The following is an 8,944-nucleotide window of genomic DNA, read 5'->3' on the forward strand; positions in this document are numbered from 1 at the left end:
CTAATCATTGTTAGTATATAAAAATATTTAGCAAAAAGTTCTTAATTTTAATTAATTACTAGTATTAAAAAGTGTATACAGTAAGTTATATTTAATACTATATATTGTATTGTATGTGGATATACGTTTTAGAAACATTGTGACTAGAGTGCATGTGTAAAGAGTGCATGTGTAAAGAGTGCATGTGTAAAGAGTGCATGTGTAAAGAGTGCATGTGTAAAGAGTGCATGTGTAAAGAGTGCATGTGTAAAGAGTGCATGTGTAAAGAGTGGCGAACGTATATGTATAAAGGCATATGTGTAGAAATTGTGTGTACAAAGTGTATATGTAGTACATACTTTAAGACTGTAGAAGTTGTATGTGTAGTATGTGTGTGGACTGAGTGATGAAGCATATTAGTAGTCGTAAATAGAGTATTAGAAGTGTATGTAGTATAGAGTAACTAGTAAAGTATAGTAGTAAGGAGGATAAAGTGAGCAAGAGAGAGAGAGGAGGGCAGGAAGAAGAGATGGAAATAAAGAGGGGTGGATAGGCAAGATTGAGAGTAGTGGAAAGATGAAGAGAAAGATAAAGTAGGAAAGATAAGGAAAAGAGAGAAGTATGATAAGGAAGAGAGGATATAGAGGTGTAGAAAGGAAGGTAGAAAATAAAGATAGAAATGTAAATTACACAATGTGTATTTTATTAGAAGTTGTAAAGAGTGTATTAGAAGCATTGTTTGTAATTTTAAGCAAGTACAAAAGAACAATAGGAGAGGCAGGGAGCTTAAGGAACACTTAGTCCCCTGTTAAATCTAAATAAACAAGAGAAGAGACGTTAAATAAGTCTCAAATTGCCACAGAGACTGAGCGATGCAACTGGGGAATTGCACACTCACTTTAGGTGGAAAAGAAAGCCCTCACACACCGACCTAGTCAGTGTCATGCTTCATCATTGGGCCCCACCAAAGAGGCCGAATGCCTCTTTGGTGTGCTACGACGCCAGAAGACTGCGGAGCAGGTTGTGTGAAAAAGGCATGTTGTGAGTTTTCTAATTAAAAGTGCCTAATGTGTAAGTAAAATTCTATAATTCGTGATGCTTAGTACACAAATGAAAGAGTTATGTGTCTGAATTTAATGCCCAAGCTAATGGATTTGTTAATTTAAAATACTAATTAGTCAGTCAACATGTTTCATCCTTTACAGTAGTTTAAATTTACTTAGGCATTTATAATGACATAATTATACCCTGGCGGTATGGACTCTCTAATCGTCCACCCTGACCTGGGGGCGTGAAAGTGAAAATATCAAAAAAATGATTTAGTGCATAAAAAAAGGGGGGAAGAGCAATTGCTCATTCCAAAAATACTCCTAATTGCGGAGTGTTTGTGCACCTGTAAAAGAAATAACAGACAAACATATAAAACTTTCACACAATTAGTTGTAAATATAGCTCATTGCGTTTGTCCAGGGTGCTCCATAGTTGTGGCATAGTGTTCCTAAATAAACACTATAGTTAACACCATCTATATATCTATATAGCCTTATAGGGATGCTAATACTAACTTTTGGAAGTGAAGTGGAAAAATGTGTGCAAAGCACACAAAGTAGGTAGAAAGTGTTGATGAAGAGAGAAGACGCATAAGAGAGATCAAGAGAGATGGAAAGCAAGAAGAAAAGTAAGTGCAGAATGGAGTGAGAAGATAGCAAGTAAAGAGTGCAGGATAGAAAGTGAAGACAAGATGGAGACGTAGATAGAGAGTGAAGGCAGGAAGGAGAGAGGACACGAGAGAGAGAGAAAAAGGGAGGGTAGGATGTAGGGCATGAGCAAGAAGGAGGAATGGATGGAAGAAGGTGCAGGAGCAAGAGGCCCGTCTCAGTGGTGTAAGGACTTTCAGGTAAGCAATTTTGTCTTTAGTAAAGATAATAATACTGTCACTTTGAATGCTCCGAATTTGACTAAATTTATTTTTCTTTTGTTGCAGGTATTTGACAGCAGGGTTGGCCAAGTATTTCCCGTTGCCATTTTGTCTTGGGATCTTTGGCTCGCTGTCTCAGTGTCCATGGTGCAATGACCCCCATAGAGAGAGATGTAGATGTAGGGCAGTAAAGAAGAGAGCAGTTGGAAGAGTGGGCAAGAGGAAGAGTGATGGCAAAGGGGAAAAAAAGCAGAGAGGGAGATAAAGAGAATAATGATAGATAAGGAAGGAGAGAAAGAGTGGATGCAGAGAGTGAGCAAGAGGAAAAAACAGATAAAAGATAGAAAAGAGAGAAAGTTAAAGGGATAAAAGAGGGAGAAAGTGCTAGAGAGAAGAATAGTAGATAGGGAGGAAGAAAGAGGGAAGACAAAAAGAAAAGCAAGGGTACAATGGAGCAAGAAGATAGAAAACAAAGAGTGCAAGATAGTAACTATTTCCGGTCTGCATTTTGTCTTGGGATCCATGGCTCGCTGTCTCCGTGGCACAAGGGATTTCAGGTACGCGATTCAAATTGTAAGTGGCACAAGGGATTTCAGGTACGCGATTCAAATTGTAATGTAATTTGTATTTCTCTTACAGGTGTTTGGCTATTTTGTTTATATTCTTCTAATATGTTTCTTTTTTGGGCTGTTCTCTCTAGTGTTTCCGTGTCGGGTCTCCTCCTTGGCGTAACTACTTTCAGGTAAGCGATGTTGTGTTTTGTAACAAATAAATGACTGTCTCTTTTGAATGCCCGGAATATTTTTTAAGTTTGAAAAGGAATTTTTGACTTCATTCTACCCTTACTTTTCTTTTCGTCTTCCCTTTCTCTTCCTCCCTATGTACTATTCTTCTCTCTTGCTCCCTCTTTTATCCTTTTAACTTTCTCTTTTATCTGTTTTTTCTTTTGCTCACTCTCTGCATCCTCTCTCTCTCTTGCCTTATCTATCATTATTCTTTATCTCCCTCTCCTTTTTTTCCCCTTTGCCATCACTCTTCCTCTTGCCCCCTCTTCCAACTGCTCTCTTCTTAGTGCCCTCCATCTACATCTCTCTCTATGGGGGTCCTTGCACCATGGAGACTGAGACAGTGAGCCAAAGAGTGCAAGATAGAAAGAGAAGACAAGGTGAGGACAGAGATGGAGTGAAGGCAGGAAGGAGATAAGACTCTGGAGTAAGAAGAAAGAGGAGGAAGGCAGAAGGTAAAGGAAGAGTAAGAAGTAGGGCATGAGCAAGAAGGAGGGAGAGAGAGCAGATGGAAGAGGGTGCAGGAGAGAGGGACGGTAGAGAGAAAAGAAAGCATAAAGGAGAGAGAGAAGAATGATAGATAGGGAGGAAGAGGAATACGGAGAGTATTAGAAAGAGGAAAAGCTAAAAGAAAAAGGAGAATGCAGGACAGAGAAGTATGATAGATAGAAAAGGAGCAAGAAGAAAGGAGAGAGCAGATGGAATAGGGGGCAGGAAGAAGGAAGAGAGCAGAAATATATAGAGAAGAAATAGCAATAAAGAAGTAATTAAAAAAAAGGAAGAGAGAGTGCAAAAGAAAGAACGGAGGACGCAGAGAGGAGGTGAAAAGAAGAGAGAGAAAGATAAGGAAAAAAGAGGAAGATAGTGCAGGAGATAGAAGTATGATAGATAAGGAAGTAGAGAGGATGCCAGATAAATGGAGATCATGAGAGAGAACGTAGAAAGGGGGAAAAGACTGCAGAATGGAGTCAGAGGAGAAGTGTGGCTCACTGGTTAGAGCAGGCAGACCCTGAAGCAGAGGTCAGACCCGGGACCAGGGTTCAATTCCCGACACAGCAGGGTCTCGAGCTCAAATGTCCACGGACTCGATAATTCTTGCTTCGGTGCCTGACCTAATCATGGGTTCACACTCTGCAACTCTGGGCATTAAGCTTGCTTAATCTCCACAATGGCCCCCCGCGGCGGGATGCCTGGCTTTCACCTTGGGGATGCCCTGTAGGGGCTATCCCACAGGGAAAAACCAGGACGTGTTCCCAAGGCAAAGCGCTTAGAGACCCCTGGGTTATAAGTGCTATATAAATCCAAAAAAAAAACAAACAAACAAACACACAAGAGGGCATAAAATAGAAGGAGTGCAAGATTTTTCGCGCAGGCGAAAACCTGATGAGAACTGTAGTGGGGTTTGGGTCGGCCCTCGTCATTTATTGGCTGGCTCCATAAATGGAGCCTAGCCATTGGACGAGGGGCCTGTCCGTCAATGCCGGACCAGATTCGGGGGCGTTCCCGAGATTCTTTGGATTTTGCCGACGTCACGTGACGTCAGCCGAAAGCTGGGAACGCCCCCGAATCGACTTGCAGGTAAGCGATGGTGTGTTTTGTAACAAATGACTGTCCCTTTTCAATGTCCGGTAGTTTTTTAACTTGGAAAAGGTATTTGTGAGTTTATTTATCTTCCTTTCTTTGCAGGAATTGGGCGGCGGCGGCGTAAAGCCGGGAACGCCCCCGAATCGACTTGCAGGTAAGCGATGGTGTGTTTTGTAATTAAGAAATAACTGTGTTCAGCCTATATTGTTTATATTGTAATGTATTTATTTTTTTCCTTTGCTCTCCCTCTGTTCTCTCTCTAGGAGGTGCAGGAGAGACGGACGGTAGAGAGAAAAGAAAGCATAAAGGAGAGAGAGAAGAATGATAGATAGGGAGGAAGAGGAATACGGAGAGTATTAGAAAGAGGAAAAGATAAAAGAAAAAGGAGAATGCAGGACAGAGAAGTATGATAGATAGAAAAGGAGCAAGAAGAAAGGAGAGAGCAGATGGAATAGGGGGCAGGAAGAAGGAAGAGAGCAGAAATATATAGAGAAGAAATAGCAATAAAGAAGTAATTAAAAAAAAGGAAGAGAGAGTGCAAAAGAAAGAACGGAGGACGCAGAGAGGAGGTGAAAAGAAGAGAGAGAAAGATAAGGAAGAAAGAGGAAGATAGTGCAGGAGATAGAAGTATGATAGATAAGGAAGTAGAGAGGATGCAAGATAAATGGAGATCATGAGAGAGAACGTAGAAAGGGGGAAAAGACTGCAGAATGGAGTCAGAGGGCATAAAATAGAAGGAGTGCAAGATAAAAAGGCAGAACAAGATAGGGAAGGAGATAGAGAGTGAAACTCAGAGTGCAAAAGGAAGAGCAAGAAAGAGAGAAAGCAGGAGTTAAAGGGAGGGTGTGCATGAGCAAGAAAGAATTAAGAAGGGAGCAGTTGGAAGAGGGGGCAAGAGGGAGAGTGATGGCAAAGGGAAAATAGCAGCAGGTAGATAAAAAAAGAATCATGATAGAGAGGGAGGAAGAAGGAAGGAGAGAGAGCAGATGGAATAGGGGGCAGGAGGGAGAAGAAAGAGAGCAAAAAGGAGAGAGAAGAGAGTGCAGAATGGAGTCAGAGGGCAAGAAAGAGAAGGAGTGCAAGATGGAAATGGAGAACAAGATAGGGAAGGAGATAGAATGTGAAAGTAAGAGAGAGGGCAAAAGGGAGAGCAAGGGAGAGAGCGAGAGAAAAGGTAGGAGGTAAAGGGAGGGTGGGAGGGTGGGCATTATCAAGAAATAAGTAAGAAGGGAACAGTTGGAAGAGGGGGCAAGAGGGAGATTGATGGCAAAGAGAAAAGAGCAGAAAGGAGGGAGATATTGAGAGAAGCATGATCGAGTGGGAGCAAGAAGGAAAGAGGGGGCAGGAGGGAGAGGGAAGAGAGAGCAGAAAGGAGAGAGATATATAGGAGAGCAATAAAGAGAACGGGAGGAAACAGATTGTGATGGAAGAAAGAAGGTGAGAGAGGGTAGATGAAGAAAAGCACAAGAGTGTGAATGTAAGATGGAGAGAGTGGGCAAAATAAAGAGAAATAAAGAAGGAATACAAGATAGCGACATAAGGAGGAGAGAAAGAAAGGAGAGAGATGGAAAGGGTATGCAAGTAGAAGAGGGATAAAAGGTAAGAGAGCAAGCGACATAAGGAGGAGAGAAAGAAAGGAGAGAGATGGAAAGGGTATGCAAGAAGAAGAGGGGTAAAAGGTAAGAGGGCAAGAGGGAGAGAGATAAAGATAGAAGGAATAGGAAAAGAGAGGGCAGGAGAGAAGCATGATAGAAAAGGAGGGAGAGAGCAAGCAGAAGAGAGAAAGGACGCAGGAAATAGAGATAAAGAATGAATTCAAGAGAGATAGCAAGATATAGGAAGTAGAGAAAAAAGGAGAGAGATGGAAGGGGTATGCAAGAATTAGAGAGGGGCAAAAGGTAAAGGGAGCAAGAGGGAGAGAGAGATAAAGATATAAGGAATAGGTAAAGAGAAGGCATGAAAGATAAGCATAATAGATAAGTAGGGAGAGAGCAAGCCGAGACGCAAGATAGAAAGAGCATGAGAGAGAAGGTAAGGAGGAGTAAAAGTGTGAGCAGAATAGAGTGAGGGAGTAAAAGAAAGTGCATGATAGAAGGAAAGAGAAGATGGGAATACAGGAGAGAGAGTGTAGAAGAGAAGGGATGCAAAAGAGGGAGAGGAAAAGAAAGAAGGAAAGTAGGAGAAAGTGAGGGAAGAATAGAGCAGGAGTAAATAAAATAGAAAGACTGCTGGCAAAATCATGAAGGAGATGCAGAGTAAATGCAAGAGAGAGGAAAGGCAAGAATGCAAAATTGAAAGGGAAGGCAAGAGAGGGAGATGTATGTATGTTGCATGTGCTGTCTCAGTATCTAAGCATTTGCTGCAGGATGGGGAAGAAGATATAGGGTGTGTGCAGGGACCTGTAAACAAAGTCTTAGTTATAAGTTTTCCTTTAGCTTTGACCTCTCTCCTGAGTAGGACCTCACCAGTGCAGCTTTCATCTCCAAACTAAATTAAATGTTGTTTATGAGGCAAACTTTGTGTATAACTATCCAGCAAAGAATGCCCAGTACAGACAGGAAGTACTACACAAAAAAATGTCTAAAGTAAAATAAGTTTTAAGTATGACCGTACCGTGTTGAAAGAACGAATTTGAAAGATGTGTCTTCGATGGGGAAGTTGCACCAAATGGCAAATTTTTTGTCCTGTAAAAGTAAAATATACTGTTAGCAAAAGATTGAAAAGAGTGAGGACATTTGTGTGAAGTATATTATAAGTTGTAAATAGAGAATTAGAAGCACTATGTATTATAGAGTAACTAGTATATTAGTAAAGACTATAAAGTAGCAAGGTAGAAAAAGATAGAGGTTAGGAAGAAGAGAGAGATGGAAAGAAATAGGGGAGGATAGGCAAAAAGAAAAGGAGTGAAAATAAAAAAGGAGAAAGATAAAGGATGAGGAAGAGTGCAAGTGAAAGAGAAGCTTGATAAGGAGAGAACGCAAAGAGGTGAAAAGACGACAGATAAAGAAGGAAGAGAGTGCAGAAAATAAAAGTATGATAGATAAGGAAGTAGAGAGGATGCAAGATAAATGGAGATCATGAGAGAGAACATAGAAAGGGTGAAAAGAGTGCAGAATGGAGTCAAAGGCCAAAAAACGAGTGCAAGATGGAAAGTGAGAACTAGATAGGGAAGGAGATAGACAGTGAAAGTAAGAGAGAGGGCAAAAGGGAGAGAGAGAGAGAAGACAGAAGGTAAAGTGAGGATAAACATGAGCAAGAAAGAATTAAGGGAGCAATTGGAAGAGGGACAAGAGGGAGAGCGATGGCCAAGGGAAAAAAGCAGAAAGGAGAGGGAGATAAACATTTCCATCCTAAATGCACAGTTTGCAAACATTTATATCGTAAATGTACCTATTGGCGATGTATCAAAAAGAACTCAAAGGCATTAAACAAAAACATGGTGAAATTGGCCAAATGTATATGCAACACAATTTAAATCTAAAGTGATACGTATTATTACTGCTTTGTTTGCGCGTAAAAAACAGAAAAATGTGCGCGTAATACCGCTGCTCAAAAGGACAGATTACTTTCACAGAAAGGCCTAAACTTACATGCGCAAACATTTTCATCCTAAATGCACTGTTTGCCGATGTATAACTTTGCACTGAAAGTCGTCGGGTCTCACCTTATCCTAACGGTTCGTTATGCTCTCAGTAAATGTAACGGGCCTTCATCCTCTAACTAAATCTAGTGTTGCGACAAACACATGCTTGTGCTCAGCTAAGTCTCAGCCCTACGATTTGAGCATATTAAATAAAATCTGGCATCGCACAAACAAGGCACCCAAAATGTACATAATGACGAATTTGACTAAACAGAAAGGCCTTACAAAGTAAGCATTTGTTCGAATTTGCAAAGTCCATGAATAAAGTAGACATGCGCAAACATTTATATCGTAAATGTCCCTATTGGCGATGTACCAAAAAGAACTCAAACGCATTAAACAAAAACATGGTGAAATTGGCCAAATGTATAGGCAACACAATTTAAATCTAAAGTGATACGTATTATTCCTGCTTAGCGCGTATAAAACAGAAAAATGGTCTCGTAATACCGCTGGTCAAAAGGACAAATGACTTTCACCGAAAGGCCTAAAGTTACATGCGCAAACATTTTCATTCTAAATGCACTGTTTGCCGATGTATAACTTAGCACTGAAAGTCGTCGGGTCTCACCTTATCCTAACCGTTGTTAGTTATAAGTTTTCCTTCTCTGCTGACTACAACTTCACCAGTGCAGCTTTCACGTACAAACGCGTAAGATGTGCTTTATGTTGGTTATAAGTTTTCCTTCTCTGCTGACTACAACTTCACCAGTGCAGCTTTCACGTACAAACGCGTAAGATGTGCTTTATGAGCGAAATGTTGTGTATAACTATACAGCAAAGAATGCCCAGTACAGACAGCAATGAGTAAAAAAACTAATGTATTAAGTAAAAAAAAGAAAGTATTAACATACCGTGTTTATATAACGAATTTCAAATATGTGTAGTCGATGGGTCAGTTGCAACAAACGTCTACTTTTTGTCCCTATAAAAAAAATATAGCGTTAGCAAAAGATTACGAGTGCAGGCAAAACAAGCTGTGATTTTCTCATGCAAACTGTGCAAATTGAATCTTAGCTAAAGCTTTGCGTATTG

Source organism: Lissotriton helveticus, chromosome 11 (assembly GCF_964261635.1).
Source record: "Lissotriton helveticus chromosome 11, aLisHel1.1, whole genome shotgun sequence".
NCBI lineage: Eukaryota > Metazoa > Chordata > Amphibia > Caudata > Salamandridae > Lissotriton > Lissotriton helveticus.